The following is a 20173-nucleotide window of genomic DNA, read 5'->3' on the forward strand; positions in this document are numbered from 1 at the left end:
TCAGCAACAGCCACATCTAGCACCTCAGTGGAAGAAACCACCACACCTTTGGAGACAACTACATCAATAACAGCCACTCATACCACACACACCACAGCTGAGGAAACCACCACAGTGCTACCAGAGGCAACCACATTTGCAGACACTACAACGACTGTTTTTGAGACAACATCCATCACTGAAACAACAACAGGAGCTGCAGAGGTTACAACCTCACAGGAGAGCACAGCCACAGCCACTGAATCCACAACCATTGCACAAATAACAACCGTCATTGCTGACATTACTACACTGCTGAGCTCAACCGCAGCTACCCTCCAGACATCAACACTAGCCCAATTGACAAGTACTCTTGTAGAGACCACCACTGGAGGAAGAACATCAACCACCGGGGAAACAACCGTAGCAGCAGAAACAACTACAGACACAGCGGCAGCCATAACCTCAGCAACAGCCACATCTAGCACCTCAGTGGAAGACACCACCACACTTTTGGAGACAACTACATCTGGACAAAATACCGCTCACATTTCTGAGACAACAACAGGAGCTGAGATCACAACTATCACCTCTGCAACCACCCAAGCTGAAGAGACAACACCGGCACAGGACACCGCAAGGACTGAGCTCACAACTGTGGCAGAAACGACAAGTGCAGATGTCCACGTCACCACAGCACTAGGGTCTACAACCCCAGATCTGCAGAGCTCAGCGGCAGTTCAAATGACAAGTACCCGTGCTGAGACAACCCCACTAGAAACAACAACCACAGCTGTGCTAAGCGAAACCACGAAAAATGAAACTACCACCACTGATGAAAAAACAGCATCTTCACCTGTAACATTTGAGACCTCAACTGCTAGAGAAACCACAAGCATCTCTGCTGCACAAACCACCACAGCACCCCTGGAAACCGCAGTAACAGCTGAGAAAACAACTTCTCCAACTGAACGCACCTCTACACAGGTAGAAACAACAACTGCAGCAATAACAGCCACTCATACCACACACACCACAGCTGAGGAAACTACCACAGTGCTACCAGAGGCAACGACATTTGCAGACACTACAACGACTGTTTTTGAGACAACATCCATCATTGAAACAACAACGGGAGCTGCAGAGGTGACAACCTCACAGGAGAGCACAGCCACTGAATCCACAACCATTGCACAAATAACAACCATCAGTGCTGACATTACTACAGAGCTGAGCTCAACCGCAGCTACCCTCCAGACAACAACACTAGCCCAATTGACAAGTACTCTTGTAGAGACCACCACTGGAGGAAGAACATCAACCACCGAGGAAACAACCGTAGAAGCAGAAACAACTACAGACACAGCGGCAGCCATAACGTCAGCAACAGCCACATTTAGCACCTCAGTGGAAGAAACCACCACACCTTTGGAGACAACTACATCAATAACAGCCACTCATACCACACACACCACAGCTGAGGAAACCACCACAGTGCTACCAGAGGCAACCACATTTGCAGACACTACAACGACTGTTTTTGAGACAACATCCATCACTGAAACAACAACAGGAGCTGCAGAGGTGACAACCTCACAGGAGAGCACAGCCACAGCCACTGAATCCACAACCATTGCACAAATAACAACCGTCATTGCTGACATTACTACAGAGCTGAGCTCAACCGCAGCTACCCTCCAGACATCGACACTAGCCCAATTGACAAGTACTCTTGTAGAGACCACCACTGGAGGAAGAACATTAACCACCGAGGAAACAACCGTAGCAGCAGAAACAACTACAGACACAGCGGCAGCCATAATGTCAGCAACAGCCACATCTAGCACCACACTGGAAGATACCACCACACTTTTGGAGACAACTATATCTGGACAAAGTACCGCTCACATTTCTGAGACAACAACAGGAGCTGAGATCACAACTATCACCTCTGCAACCACCCAAGCTGAAGAGACAACACCGGCACAGGACACCGCAAGGACTGAGCTCATAACTGTGGCAGAAACGACAAGTGCAGATGTCCACGTCACCACAGCACTAGGGTCTACAACCCCAGATCTGCAGACCTCAGAGGCAGTTCAAATGACAAGTACCCGTGCTGAGACAACCCCACTAGAAACAACAACCACAGCTGTGCTAAGCGAAACCACAAAAAATGAAACTACTACCACTGATGAAAAAACAGCATCTTCACCTGTAACATTTGAGACCTCAACTGCTAGAGAAACCACAAGCATCTCTGCTGCAGAAACCACCACAGCACCCCTGGAAACCGCAGTAACAGCTGAGAAAACAACTTCTCCAACTGAACGCACCTCTACACAGGTAGAAACAACAACTGCAGCAATAACAGCCACTCATACCACACACACCACAGCTGAGGAAACTACCACAGTGCTACCAGAGGCAACGACATTTGCAGACACTACAACGACTGTTTTTGAGACAACATCCATCATTGAAACAACAACGGGAGCTGCAGAGGTGACAACCTCACAGGAGAGCACAGCCACAGCCACTGAATCCACAACCATTGCACAAATAACAACCATCAGTGCTGACATTACTACAGAGCTGAGCTCAACCGCAGCTACCCTCCAGACAACAACACTAGCCCAATTGACAAGTACTCTTGTAGAGACCACCACTGGAGGAAGAACATCAACCACTGAGGAAACAACCGTAGAAGCAGAAACAACTACAGACACAGCGGCAGCCATAACGTCAGCAACAGCCACATCTAGCACCTCAGTGGAAGAAACCACCACACCTTTGGAGACAACTACATCAATAACAGCCACTCATACCACACACACCACAGCTGAGGAAACCACCACAGTGCTACCAGAGGCAACCACATTTGCAGACACTACAACGACTGTTTTTGAGACAACATCCATCACTGAAACAACAACAGGAGCTGCAGAGGTTACAACCTCACAGGAGAGCACAGCCACAGCCACTGAATCCACAACCATTGCACAAATAACAACCGTCATTGCTGACATTACTACACTGCTGAGCTCAACCGCAGCTACCCTCCAGACATCAACACTAGCCCAATTGACAAGTACTCTTGTAGAGACCACCACTGGAGGAAGAACATCAACCACCGGGGAAACAACCGTAGCAGCAGAAACAACTACAGACACAGCGGCAGCCATAACCTCAGCAACAGCCACATCTAGCACCTCAGTGGAAGACACCACCACACTTTTGGAGACAACTACATCTGGACAAAATACCGCTCACATTTCTGAGACAACAACAGGAGCTGAGATCACAACTATCACCTCTGCAACCACCCAAGCTGAAGAGACAACACCGGCACAGGACACCGCAAGGACTGAGCTCACAACTGTGGCAGAAACGACAAGTGCAGATGTCCACGTCACCACAGCACTAGGGTCTACAACCCCAGATCTGCAGAGCTCAGCGGCAGTTCAAATGACAAGTACCCGTGCTGAGACAACCCCACTAGAAACAACAACCACAGCTGTGCTAAGCGAAACCACGAAAAATGAAACTACCACCACTGATGAAAAAACAGCATCTTCACCTGTAACATTTGAGACCTCAACTGCTAGAGAAACCACAAGCATCTCTGCTGCACAAACCACCACAGCACCCCTGGAAACCGCAGTAACAGCTGAGAAAACAACTTCTCCAACTGAACGCACCTCTACACAGGTAGAAACAACAACTGCAGCAATAACAGCCACTCATACCACATACAACACAGCTGAGGAAACTACCACAGTGCTACCAGAGGCAACCACATTTGCAGACACTACAACGACTGTTTTTGAGACAACATCCATCATTGAAACAACAACGGGAGCTGCAGAGGTGACAACCTCACAGGAGAGCACAGCCACAGCCACTGAATCCACAACCATTGCACAAATAACAACCGTCAGTGCTGACATTACTACAGAGCTGAGCTCAACCGCAGCTACCCTCCAGACAACAACACTAGCCCAATTGACAAGTACTCTTGTAGAGACCACCACTGGAGGAAGAACATCAACCACTGAGGAAACAACCGTAGAAGCAGAAACAACTATAGACACAGCGGCAGCCATAACGTCAGCAACAGCCACATCTAGCACCTCATTGGAAGAAACCACCACACCTTTGGAGACAACTACATCAATAACAGCCACTCATACCACACACACCACAGCTGAGGAAACCACCACAGTGCTACCAGAGGCAACCACATTTGCAGACACTACAACGACTGTTTGTGAGACAACATCCATCACTGACACAACAACAGGAGCTGCAGAGGTGTCAACCTCACAGGAGAGCACAGCCACTGAATCTACAACCATTGCACAAATAACAACCGTCAGTGCTGACATTACTACAGAGCTGAGCTCAACCGCAGCTACCCTCCAGACATCAACACTAGCCCAATTGACAAGTACTCTTGTAGAGACCACCACTGGAGGAAGAACATCAACCACCGAGGAAACAACCGTAGCAGCAGAAACAACTACAGACACAGCGGCAGCCATAACGTCAGCAACAGCCACATCTAGCACCTCAGTGGAAGAAACCACCACACCTTTGGAGACAACTACATCAATAACAGCCACTCATACCACACACACCACAGCTGAGGAAACCACCACAGTGCTACCAGAGGAAACCACATTTGCAGACACTACAACGACTGTTTTTGAGACAACATCCATCACTGAAACAACAACAGGAGCTGCAGAGGTGTCAACCTCACAGGAGAGCACAGCCACAGCCACTGAATCTACAACCATTGCACAAATAACAACTGTCAGTGCTGACATTACTACAGAGCTGAGCTCAACCGCAGCTACCCTCCAGACAACAACACTAGCCCAATTGACAAGTACTCTTGTAGAGACCACCACTGGAGGAAGAACATCAACCACTGAGAAAACAACCGTAGCAGCAGAAACAACTACAGACACAGCGGCAGCCATAACGTCAGCAACAGCCACATCTAGCACCTCAGTGGAAGACACCACCACACCTTTGGAGACAACTACATCAATAACAGCCACTCATACCACACACACCACAGCTGAGGAAACCACCACAGTGCTACCAGAGGAAACCACATTTGCAGACACTACAACGACTGTTTTTGAGACAACATCCATCACTGAAACAACAACAGGAGCTGCAGAGGTGTCAACCTCACAGGAGAGCACAGTCACAGCCACTGAATCTACAACCATTGCACAAATAACAACCGTCAGTGCTGACATTACTACAGAGCTGAGCTCAACTGCAGCTACCCTCCAGACATCGACACTAGCCCAATTGACAAGTACTCTTGTAGAGACCACCACTGGAGGAAGAACATCAACCACTGGGGAAACAACCATAGCAGCAGAAACAACTACAGACACAGCGGCAGCCATAACCTCAGCAACAGCCACATCTAGCACCTCAGTGGAAGACACCACCACACTTTTGGAGACAACTACATCTGGACAAAGTACCGCTCACATTTCTGAGACAACAACAGGAGCTGAGATCACAACTATCACCTCTGCAACCACCCAAGCTGAAGAGACAACACCGGCACAGGACACCGCAAGGACTGAGCTCACAACTGTGGCAGAAACGACAAGTGCAGATGTCCACGTCACCACAGCACTAGGGTCTACAACCCCAGATCTGCAGAGCTCAGCGGCAGTTCAAATGACAAGTACCCGTGCTGAGACAACCCCACTAGAAACAACAACCACAGCTGTGCTAAGCGAAACCACGAAAAATAAAACTACCACCACTGATGAAAAAACAGCATCTTCACCCGTAACATTTGAGACCTCAACTGCTAGAGAAACCACAAGCATCTCTGCTGCACAAACCACCACAGCACCCCTGGAAACCGCAGTAACAGCTGAGAAAACAACTTCTCCAACTGAACGCACCTCTACACAGGTAGAAACAACAACTGCAGCAATAACAGCCACTCATACCACACACAACACAGCTGAGGAAACTACCACAGTGCTACCAGAGGCAACCACATTTGCAGACACTACAACGACTGTTTTTGAGACAACATCCATCATTGAAACAACAACGGGAGCTGCAGAGGTGACAACCTCACAGGAGAGCACAGCCACAGCCACTGAATCCACAACCATTGCACAAATAACAACCGTCAGTGCTGACATTACTACAGAGCTGAGCTCAACCGCAGCTACCCTCCAGACAACAACACTAGCCCAATTGACAAGTACTCTTGTAGAGACCACCACTGGAGGAAGAACATCAACCACTGAGAAAACAACCGTAGCAGCAGAAACAACTACAGACACAGCGGCAGCCATAACGTCAGCAACAGCCACATCTAGCACCTCAGTGGAAGACACCACCACACCTTTGGAGACAACTACATCAATAACAGCCACTCATACCACACACACCACAGCTGAGGAAACCACCACAGTGCTACCAGAGGCAACCACATTTGCAGACACTACAACGACTGTTTTTGAGACAACATCCATCACTGAAACAACAACAGGAGCTGCAGAGGTGACAACCTCACAGGAGAGCACAGCCACAGCCACTGAATCCACAACCATTGCACAAATAACAACCGTCATTGCTGACATTACTACAGAGCTGAGCTCAACCGCAGCTACCCTCCAGACATCAACACTAGCCCAATTGACAAGTACTCTTGTAGAGACCACCACTGGAGGAAGAACATCAACCACCGGGGAAACAACCGTAGCAGCAGAAACAACTACAGACACAGCGGCAGCCATAACCTCAGCAACAGCCACATCTAGCACCTCAGTGGAAGACACCACCACACTTTTGGAGACAACTACATCTGGACAAAATACCGCTCACATTTCTGAGACAACAACAGGAGCTGAGATCACAACTATCACCTCTGCAACCACCCAAGCTGAAGAGACAACACCGGCACAGGACACCGCAAGGACTGAGCTCACAACTGTGGCAGAAACGACAAGTGCAGATGTCCACGTCACCACAGCACTAGGGTCTACAACCGCAGATCTGCAGAGCTCAGCGCCAGTTCAAATGACAAGTAGCGGTGCTGAGACAACCCCACTAGAAACAACAACCACAGCTGTGCTAAGCGAAACCACGAAAAATGAAACTACCACCACTGATGAAAATACAGCATCTTCACCCGTAACATTTGAGACCTCAACTGCTAGAGAAACCACAAGCATCTCTGCTGCACAAACCACCACAGCACCCCTGGAAACCGCAGTAACAGCTGAGAAAACAACTTCTCCAACTGAACACACCTCTACACAGGTAGAAACAAAAACTACATCAATAACAGCCACTCATACCACACACACCACAGCTGAGGAAACCACCACAGTGCTACCAGAGGCAACCACATTTGCAGACACTACAACGACTGTTTTTGAGACAACATCCATCACTGAAACAACAACGGGAGCTGCAGAGTTGTCAACCTCACAGGAGAGCACAGCCACAGCCACTGAATCTACAACCATTGCACAAATAACAACCGTCAGTGCTGACATTACTACAGAGCTGAGCTCAACCGCAGCTACCCTCCAGACAACAACACTAGCCCAATTGACAAGTACTCTTGTAGAGACCACCACTGGAGGAAGAACATCAACCACTGAGGAAACAACCGTAGAAGCAGAAACAACTACAGACACAGCGGCAGCCATAACGTCATCAACAGCCACATCTAGCACCTCATTGGAAGAAACCACCACACCTTTGGAGACAACTACATCAATAACAGCCACTCATACCACACACACTACAGCTGAGGAAACCACCACAGTGCTACCAGAGGCAACCACATTTGCAGACACTACAACGACTGTTTTTGAGACAACATCCATCACTGAAACAACAACAGGAGCTGCAGAGGTTACAACCTCACAGGAGAGCACAGCCACAGCCACTGAATCCACAACCATTGCACAAATAACAACCGTCATTGCTGACATTACTACAGAGCTGAGCTCAACCGCAGCTACCCTCCAGACATCGACACTAGCCCAATTGACAAGTACTCTTGTAGAGACCACCACTGGAGGAAGAACATCAACCACCGAGGAAACAACCGTAGCAGCAGAAACAACTACAGACACAGCGGCAGCCATAACGTCAGCAACAGCCACATCTAGCACCACACTGGAAGATACCACCACACTTTTGGAGACAACTATATCTATACACAGTACCGCTCACATTTCTGAGACAACAACAGGAGCTGAGATCACAACTATCACCTCTGCAACCACCCAAGCTGAAGAGACAACACCGGCACAGGACACCGCAAGGACTGAGCTCACAACTGTGGCAGAAACGACAAGTGCAGATGTCCACGTCACCACAGCACTAGGGTCTACAACCCCAGATCTGCAGACCTCAGAGGCAGTTCAAATGACAAGTACCCGTGCTGAGACAACCCCACTAGAAACAACAACCACAGCTGTGCTAAGCGAAACCACAAAAAATGAAACTACTACCACTGATGAAAAAACAGCATCTTCACCTGTAACATTTGAGACCTCAACAGCTAGAGAAACCACAAGCATCTCTACTGCAGAAACCACCACAGCACCCCTGGAAACCACAGCAACAGCCGAGAAAAAAACGTCTCTAACTGAATGCACCTCTACACAGGTAGAAACAACAACTGCAGCAATAACAGCCACTCATACCACACACACCACAGCTGAGGAAACCACCACAGTGCTAGCAGAGGCAACCACATTTGCAGAAACTACAACGACTGTTTTTGAGACGACATCCATCACTGAAACAACAACAGGAGCTGCAGAGGTGACAACCTCACAGGAGAGCACAGCCACAGCCACTGAATCCACAACCATTGCACAAATAACATCCGTCATTGCTGACATTACTACAGAGCTGAGCTCAACCGCAGCTACCCTCCAGACAACAACACTAGCCCAATTGACAAGTACTCTTGTAGAGACCACCACTGGAGGAAGAACATCAACCACTGAGGAAACAACCGTAGAAGCAGAAACAACTACAGACACAGCGGCAGCCATAACATCAGCAACAGCCGTATCTAGCACCTCAGTGGAAGACACCACCACACTTTTGGAGACAACTACATCTGGACAAAGTACTGCTCACATTTCTGAGACAACAACAGGAGCTGAGATCACAACTATCACCTCTGCAACCACCCAAGCTGAAGAGACAACACCGGCACAGGACACCGCAAGGACTGAGCTCACAACTGTGGCAGAAACAACAAGTGCAGATGTCCACGTCACCACAGCACTAGGGTCTACAACCCCAGATCTGCAGAGCTCAGCGGCAGTTCAAATGACAAGTACCCTTGCTGAGACAACCCCACTAACAACCACCGCTGTGCTAAGCGAAACCACGAAAAATGAAACTACCACCACTGATGAAAAAACAGCATCTTCACCTGTAACATTTGAGACCTCAACTGCTAGAGAAACCACAAGCATCTCTGCTGCAGAAACCACCACAGCACTCCTGGAAACCGCAGTAACAGCTGAGAAAACAACTTCTCCAACTGAACGCACCTCTACACAGGTAGAAACAACAACTGCAGCAATAACAGCCACTCATACCACACACAACACAGCTGAGGAAACTACCACAGTGCTACCAGAGGCAACCACATTTGCAGACACTACAACGACTGTTTTTGAGACAACATCCATAATTGAAACAACAACGGGAGCTGCAGAGGTGACAACCTCACAGGAGAGCACAGCCACAGCCACTGAATCCACAACCATTGCACAAATAACAACCGTCAGTGCTGACATTACTACAGAGCTGAGCTCAACCGCAGCTACCCTCCAGACAACAACACTAGCCCAATTGACAAGTACTCTTGTAGAGACCACCACTGGAGGAAGAACATCAACCACTGAGGAAACAACCGTAGAAGCAGAAACAACTACAGACACAGCGGCAGCCATAACGTCAGCAACAGCCACATCTAGCACCTCATTGGAAGAAACCACCACACCTTTGGAAACAACTACATCAATAACAGCCACTCATACCACACACACCACAGCTGAGGAAACCACCACAGTGCTACCAGAGGCAACCACATTTGCAGACACTACAACGACTGTTTTTGAGACAACATCCATCACTGAAACAACAACAGGAGCTGCAGAGGTGTCAACCTCACAGGAGAGCACAGCCACAGCCACTGAATCCACAACCATTGCACAAATAACAACCGTCAGTGCTGACATTACTACAGAGCTGAGCTCAACCGCAGCTACCCTCCAGACATCGACACTAGCCCAATTGACAAGTACTCTTGTAGAGACCACCACTGGAGGAAGAACATCAACCACTGGGGAAACAACCGTAGCAGCAGAAACAACTACAGACACAGCGGCAGCCATAACCTCAGCAACAGCCACATCTAGCACCTCAGTGGAAGACACCACCACACTTTTGGAGACAACTACATCTGGACAAAGTACCGCTCACATTTCTGAGACAACAACAGGAGCTGAGATCACAACTATCACCTCTGCAACCACCCAAGCTGAAGAGACAACACCGGCACAGGACACCGCAAGGACTGAGCTCACAACTGTGGCAGAAACGACAAGTGCAGATGTCCACGTCACCACAGCACTAGGGTCTACAACCCCAGATCTGCAGAGCTCAGCGGCAGTTCAAATGACAAGTACCCGTGCTGAGACAACCCCACTAGAAACAACAACCACAGCTGTGCTAAGCGAAACCACGAAAAATAAAACTACCACCACTGATGAAAAAACAGCATCTTCACCCGTAACATTTGAGACCTCAACTGCTAGAGAAACCACAAGCATCTCTGCTGCACAAACCACCACAGCACCCCTGGAAACCGCAGTAACAGCTGAGAAAACAACTTCTCCAACTGAACGCACCTCTACACAGGTAGAAACAACAACTGCAGCAATAACAGCCACTCATACCACACACAACACAGCTGAGGAAACTACCACAGTGATACCAGAGGCAACCACATTTGCAGACACTACAACGACTGTTTTTGAGACAACATCCATCATTGAAACAACAACGGGAGCTGCAGAGGTGACAACCTCACAGGAGGGCACAGCCACAGCCACTGAATCCACAACCATTGCACAAATAACAACCGTCAGTGCTGACATTACTACAGAGCTGAGCTCAACCGCAGCTACCCTCCAGACAACAACACTAGCCCAATTGACAAGTACTCTTGTAGAGACCACCACTGGAGGAAGAACATCAACCACTGAGAAAACAACCGTAGCAGCAGAAACAACTACAGACACAGCGGCAGCCATAACGTCAGCAACAGCCACATCTAGCACCTCAGTGGAAGACACCACCACACCTTTGGAGACAACTACATCAATAACAGCCACTCATACCACACACACCACAGCTGAGGAAACCACCACAGTGCTACCAGAGGAAACCACATTTGCAGACACTACAACGACTGTTTTTGAGACAACATCCATCACTGAAACAACAACAGGAGCTGCAGAGGTGTCAACCTCACAGGAGAGCACAGCCACAGCCACTGAATCTACAACCATTGCACAAATAACAACTGTCAGTGCTGACATTACTACAGAGCTGAGCTCAACCGCAGCTACCCTCCAGACATCAACACTAGCCCAATTGACAAGTACTCTTGTAGAGACCACCACTGGAGGAAGAACATCAACCACTGGGGAAACAACCGTAGCAGCAGAAACAACTACAGACACAGCGGCAGCCATAACCTCAGCAACAGCCACATCTAGCACCTCAGTGGAAGACACCACCACACTTTTGGAGACAACTACATCTGGACAAAGTACCGCTCACATTTCTGAGACAACAACAGGAGCTGAGATCACAACTATCACCTCTGCAACCACCCAAGCTGAAGAGACAACACCGGCACAGGACACCGCAAGGACTGAGCTCACAACTGTGGCAGAAACGACAAGTGCAGATGTCCACGTCACCACAGCACTAGGGTCTACAACCCCAGATCTGCAGAGCTCAGCGCCAGTTCAAATGACAAGTACCCGTGCTGAGACAACCCCACTAGAAACAACAACCACAGCTGTGCTAAGCGAAACCACGAAAAATGAAACTACCACCACTGATGAAAAAACAGCATCTTCACCCGTAACATTTGAGACCTCAACTGCTAGAGAAACCACAAGCATCTCTGCTGCACAAACCACCACAGCACCCCTGGAAACCGCAGTAACAGCTGAGAAAACAACTTCTCCAACTGAACGCACCTCTACACAGGTAGAAACAACAACTGCAGCAATAACAGCCACTCATACCACACACAACACAGCTGAGGAAACTACCACAGTGCTACCAGAGGCAACCACATTTGCAGACACTACAACGACTGTTTTTGAGACAACATCCATCATTGAAACAACAACGGGAGCTGCAGAGGTGACAACCTCACAGGAGAGCACAGCCACAGCCACTGAATCCACAACCATTGCACAAATAACAACCGTCAGTGCTGACATTACTACAGAGCTGAGCTCAACCGCAGCTACCCTCCAGACAACAACACTAGCCCAATTGACAAGTACTCTTGTAGAGACCACCACTGGAGGAAGAACATCAACCACTGAGAAAACAACCGTAGCAGCAGAAACAACTACAGACACAGCGGCAGCCATAACGTCAGCAACAGCCACATCTAGCACCTCAGTGGAAGACACCACCACACCTTTGGAGACAACTACATCAATAACAGCCACTCATACCACACACACCACAGCTGAGGAAACCACCACAGTGCTACCAGAGGAAACCACATTTGCAGACACTACAACGACTGTTTTTGAGACAACATCCATCACTGAAACAACAACAGGAGCTGCAGAGGTGTCAACCTCACAGGAGAGCACAGCCACAGCCACTGAATCTACAACCATTGCACAAATAACAACTGTCAGTGCTGACATTACTACAGAGCTGAGCTCAACCGCAGCTACCCTCCAGACATCGACACTAGCCCAATTGACAAGTACTCTTGTAGAGACCACCACTGGAGGAAGAACATCAACCACTGGGGAAACAACCGTAGCAGCAGAAACAACTACAGACACAGCGGCAGCCATAACCTCAGCAACAGCCACATCTAGCACCTCAGTGGAAGACACCACCACACTTTTGGAGACAACTACATCTGGACAAAGTACCGCTCACATTTCTGAGACAACAACAGGAGCTGAGATCACAACTATCACCTCTGCAACCACCCAAGCTGAAGAGACAACACCGGCACAGGACACCGCAAGGACTGAGCTCACAACTGTGGCAGAAACGACAAGTGCAGATGTCCACGTCACCACAGCACTAGGGTCTACAACCCCAGATCTGCAGAGCTCAGCGGCAGTTCAAATGACAAGTACCCGTGCTGAGACAACCCCACTAGAAACAACAACCACAGCTGTGCTAAGCGAAACCACGAAAAATGAAAACTACCACCACTGATGAAAAAACAGCATCTTCACCCGTAACATTTGAGACCTCAACTGCTAGAGAAACCACAAGCATCTCTGCTGCACAAACCACCACAGCACCCCTGGAAACCGCAGTAACAGCTGAGAAAACAACTTCTCCAACTGAACGCACCTCTACACAGGTAGAAACAACAACTGCAGCAATAACAGCCACTCATACCACACACAACACAGCTGAGGAAACTACCACAGTGCTACCAGAGGCAACCACATTTGCAGACACTACAACGACTGTTTTTGAGACAACATCCATCATTGAAACAACAACGGGAGCTGCAGAGGTGACAACCTCACAGGAGAGCACAGCCACAGCCACTGAATCCACAACCATTGCACAAATAACAACCGTCAGTGCTGACATTACTACAGAGCTGAGCTCAACCGCAGCTACCCTCCAGACATCAACACTAGCCCAATTGACAAGTACTCTTGTAGAGACCACCACTGGAGGAAGAACATCAACCACTGAGAAAACAACCGTAGCAGCAGAAACAACTACAGACACAGCGGCAGCCATAACGTCAGCAACAGCCACATCTAGCACCTCAGTGGAAGAAACCACCACACCTTTGGAGACAACTACATCAATAACAGCCACTCATACCACACACACCACAGCTGAGGAAACCACCACAGTGCTACCAGAGGAAACCACATTTGCAGACACTACAACAACTGTTTTTGAGACGACATCCATCACTGAAACAACAACAGGAGCTGCAGAGGTGTCAACCTCACAGGAGAGCACAGCCACAGCCACTGAATCTACAACCATTGCACAAATAACAACTGTCAGTGCTGACATTACTACAGAGCTGAGCTCAACCGCAGCTACCCTCCAGACATCGACACTAGCCCAATTGACAAGTACTCTTGTAGAGACCACCACTGGAGGAAGAACATCAACCACTGGGGAAACAACCGTAGCAGCAGAAACAACTACAGACACAGCGGCAGCCATAACCTCAGCAACAGCCACATCTAGCACCTCAGTGGAAGACACCACCACACTTTTGGAGACAACTACATCTGGACAAAGTACCGCTCACATTTCTGAGACAACAACAGGAGCTGAGATCACAACTATCACCTCTGCAACCACCCAAGCTGAAGAGACAACACCGGCACAGGACACCGCAAGGACTGAGCTCACAACTGTGGCAGAAACGACAAGTGCAGATGTCCACGTCACCACAGCACTAGGGTCTACAACCCCAGATCTGCAGAGCTCAGCGGCAGTTCAAATGACAAGTACCCGTGCTGAGACAACCCCACTAGAAACAACAACCACAGCTGTGCTAAGCGAAACCACGAAAAATGAAACTACCACCACTGATGAAAAAACAACATCTTCACCCGTAACATTTGAGACCTCAACTGCTAGAGAAACCACAAGCATCTCTGCTGCACAAACCACCACAGCACTCCTGGAAACCGCAGTAACAGCTGAGAAAACAACTTCTCCAACTGAACGCACCTCTACACAGGTAGAAACAACAACTGCAGCAATAACAGCCACTCATACCACACACAACACAGCTGAGGAAACTACCACAGTGCTACCAGAGGCAACCACATTTGCAGACACTACAACGACTGTTTTTGAGACAACATCCATCATTGAAACAACAACGGGAGCTGCAGAGGTGACAACCTCACAGGAGAGCACAGCCACAGCCACTGAATCCACAACCATTGCACAAATAACAACCGTCAGTGCTGACATTACTACAGAGCTGAGCTCAACCGCAGCTACCCTCCAGACAACAACACTAGCCCAATTGACAAGTACTCTTGTAGAGACCACCACTGGAGGAAGAACATCAACCACTGAGGAAACAACCGTAGAAGCAGAAACAACTACAGACACAGCGGCAGCCATAACGTCAGCAACAGCCACATCTAGCACCTCAGTGGAAGAAACCACCACACCTTTGGAGACAACTACATCAATAACAGCCACTCATACCACACACACCACAGCTGAGGAAACCACCACAGTGCTACCAGAGGAAACCACATTTGCAGACACTACAACGACTGTTTTTGAGACAACATCCATCACTGAAACAACAACAGGAGCTGCAGAGGTGTCAACCTCACAGGAGAGCACAGCCACAGCCACTGAATCTACAACCATTGCACAAATAACAACTGTCAGTGCTGACATTACTACAGAGCTGAGCTCAACCGCAGCTACCCTCCAGACATCAACACTAGCCCAATTGACAAGTACTCTTGTAGAGACCACCACTGGAGGAAGAACATCAACCACCGGGGAAACAACCGTAGCAGCAGAAACAACTACAGACACAGCGGCAGCCATAACCTCAGCAACAGCCACATCTAGCACCTCAGGGGAAGACACCACCACACTTTTGGAGACAACTACATCTGGACAAAGTACCGCTCACATTTCTGAGACAACAACAGGAGCTGAGATCACAACTATCACCTCTGCAACCACCCAAGCTGAAGAGACAACACCGGCACAGGACACCGCAAGGACTGAGCTCACAACTGTGGCAAGAAACGACAAGTGCAGATGTCCACGTCACCACAGCACTAGGGTCTACAACCCCAGATCTGCAGAGCTCAGCGGCAGTTCAAATGACAAGTACCCGTGCTGAGACAACCCCACTAGAAACAACAACCACAGCTGTGCTAAGCGAAACCACGAAAAATGAAACTACCACCCACTGATGAAAAAACAGCATCTTCACCCGTAACATTGAGACCTCAACTGCTAGAGAAACCACAAGCATCTCTGCTGCACAAACCACCACAGCACCCCTGGAAACCGCAGTAACAGCTGAGAAAACAACTTCTCCAACTGAACGCACCTCTACACTGGTAGAAACAACAACTGCAGCAATAACAGCCACTCATACCACACACAACACAGCTGAGGAAACTACCACAGTGCTACCAGAGGCAACCACATTTGCAGACACTACAACGACTGTTTTTGAGACAACATCCATCATTGAAACAACAACGGGAGCTGCAGAGGTGACAACCTCACAGGAGAGCACAGCCACAGCCACTGAATCCACAACCATTGCACAAATAACAACCGTCAGTGCTGACATTACTACAGAGCTGAGCTCAACCGCAGCTACCCTCCAGACAACAACACTAGCCCAATTGACAAGTACTCTTGTAGAGACCACCACTGGAGGAAGAACATCAACCACTGAGGAAACAACCGTAGAAGCAGAAACAACTACAGACACAGCGGCAGCCATAACCTCAGCAACAGCCACATCTAGCACCTCAGTGGAAGAAACCACCACACCTTTGGAGACAACTACATCAATAACAGCCACTCATACCACACACACCACAGCTGAGGAAACCACCACAGTGCTACCAGAGGCAACCACATTTGCAGACACTACAACGACTGTTTTTGAGACAACATCCATCACTGAAACAACAACAGGAGCTGCAGAGGTGACAACCTCACAGGAGGGCACAGCCACAGCCACTGAATCCACAACCATTGCACAAATAACAACCGTCAGTGCTGACATTACTACAGACCTGAGCTCAACCGCAGCTACCCTGCAGACATCAACACTAGCCCAATTGACAAGTACTCTTGTAGAGACCACCACTGGAGGAAGAACATCAACCACCGAGGAAACAACCGTAGCAGCAGAAACAACTACAGACACAGCAGCAGCCATAACGTCAGCAACAGCCACATCTAGCATCTCAGTAAAAGACACCACCACACCTTTGGAGACAACTATATCTGGACAAAGTACCGCTCACATTTCTGAGACAACAACAGAAGCTGAGATCACAACTATCACCTTTGCAACCACCCAAGCTGAAGAGACAACACCGGCACAGGACACCGCAAGGACTGAGCTTACAACTGTGGCAGAAACGACAAGTGCAGATGTCCACATCACCACAGCATTAGGATCTACAACCCCAGCTCTCCAGAGCTCAGTGGCAGCTCAAATGACAAGTACCCGTGCTGAGACAACCCCACTAGAAACAACAACCACAGCTGTGCTAAGTGAAACCACGACGGCAGAGGCGGTAACGGCAGTTACCACATCAGCTACGGGCAGCCCAGCAGAGGAAAGCACGACTGCAACACTACCGACGACTGCATTAGCAGACAGTACCACTGTACATTCAGAGAAAACAACAGCATTCCAAAGGACAAGTGTGGCTTCTCAGGCAACTCCAGCGGTGGGCGAAGCAACAACAACACAAGATACCACAACTGCAGAAGACAGCACCATTGCAGGAGCTGAATCCACCACACAAACTAAAACTACCACCACTGGTGAACCAACAGCCTCTTCACCTGTAACATCAACCACCAAGAAAACAACCGTAGCAGCTGTTACAACAGTTTCAACCGCAACCGCTCCCAAGACAACTCCTCTGCAAGTAACATCTTTCAGTGTGACAACATCAACAAGAAATGAATCCTTATCTACATTTAAACCTACTACAACCTCTATCCTAAAAACAACAAATACTGCAATTAACACAGTAACATCAGCTGCTACATCTAAGGTGTTATCACCCACTTTTACTTCTAATTCCGCCAGTACTACCTTCTTAACAACTACTGCCTCTTCAACTACAAAGCATTCAACTTCCACATCTCCGCCAACTACTCATTTGTCTTCAACAACCAAACCCATCACAACTACAGAAAGTAAGAACATTTCAGTTTTCATAAGATCATTTATTTTACAATGTAATTAAAAATCTTGTAATGAATAAATGAGGAGTTCCATATTTTTACCCACTCCATTTTATAATTCTTGAAACTAAAACATAGCACAAGTTCTGAGACATCTGTTTAATTCAATTTAACTTTTTCTTCTACTATAATACCTTATCTGAGATTGAGTCCAAATGAAGGCAAAGACCTTTCATGTCATTTCGTCTTCATTAGGCACTCTTTAATAATCAAGAATATTTGACTATTTTAAGTGTTATCTTCTTTTTATAATTATTGAGGCAGCTATGGAATTTCATATCAAAACTATCTTTGTCTCTTTAATTTTACTTTTATAATATCCAAGGAGCAAAATAGTTATATTTAGCAGTCCTCAAGATTTAAGATTATTTTTTAATTATTTTTTTTTATTTTATTAAGTTTTTTTAATTGCCATCTTTTTTTACCAAATGGAATTAAATATCTTGTTCTTTGATAACAATTGATGCGGAAAGGGTATTTAATAATGTCCATTTTGTCTTCAACATGCCCCTCTTTGCCTGTCACCACCCCTTATACTACCAAATGTATAATTGAACACACATTTAGGGGCCGATTCACTAAATTCGAGTGAAGGATTCCAAGTAAAAAAACTTTGAATTTCGAAGCATTTTTTGGGCTACTTCGACCATCGAATGGGCTACTTCGACCTTCGACTACGACTACGAATCGAAGGATTCGAAGTAAAAATCGTTCGACTATTCGACCATTCGATAGTCGAAGTACTGTCTCTTTAAAAAAAACTTCGACCCCCTACTTCGGCAGATAAAAGCTACCGAACTCAATGTTAGCCTATGGGGAAGGTCCCCATAGGCTTGCCTAAGTTTTTTTGATCGAAGGATATTCCTTCGATCGTTGGATTTAAATCCTTCGAATCGTTCGATTCGAAGGATTTAATCGTTCGATCGAAGGAATAATCCTTCGATCGTACGATCGCAGCATTTGCGCTAAATCCTTCGACTTCGATATTCGAAGTCGAAGGATTTTAGTTCCTAGTCGAATATCGAGGGTTAATTAACCCTCGATATTCGACTCTTGATGAATCGGCCCCTAAATGATCAGAGGAGGATCTCAGTGGCAAAATCATCATGCTTTCATTTTGGGGACAATGGCCTTCTGTCACCACGCTAGTGTTTTTCACCAGGAGTACAAAGGAAATTGTTTGTGGAAAAATGCCATTACCTACACAAATCAGCATCTGAATCATGTCTAATCTAAATTCCTACTTAAAATCATTCCTTCCACAGATCCATGTAAGAATGGAGGCAAACATGATGGCAATAAATGCATTTGTACTCCGGAATTCTATGGCCCACAGTGTGAATTCCTGATAGACAGATTTAATGTTGGTAAGTATAAAGCAGGATCACTTTGTGCCTTTGTTTAATAAGAAGCCTTAAAGGTTAACCAAACCCCTTATTCATAAAAATCCCTACCCTACTTATTCCCCCTTGTGCCCCCACCAGCCTAGGTGTAAACTCCGGTAATTGCCCCTTAGTCTTTACTTACCTCTCTTTGCAGATTGAGCACAGCGGAGCTTGTGGATGCCATCTTCCGGCGATTCGATAATATGTTTAGTAAGTAAGCGCCATATCGCTGCATGTGCAGTTGTAGCAATATTCCGGTCCCGAACAACTGCGCTTGCGCCGAAAAACACAGAAATAGCCAAACGGAAGGAAGGAAACCCGAAGATTACTGAAGCGCTGGAAGATGGCACCCGCAAGCTCTGCTGTGTTGAATCTAAAAAAGAAAGGTAAGTAAAGACTTAGGGGCAATTACTGGAGTTTACACCTAGGCTGGGGGGGACGACTACCGTATATACTCGAGTATAAGCCCAGTTTTTCAGCATCCAAAATGTGCT

Source organism: Xenopus laevis, chromosome 3L, assembly GCF_017654675.1.
Source record: "Xenopus laevis strain J_2021 chromosome 3L, Xenopus_laevis_v10.1, whole genome shotgun sequence".
Classification (NCBI taxonomy): Eukaryota; Metazoa; Chordata; class Amphibia; order Anura; family Pipidae; genus Xenopus; species Xenopus laevis.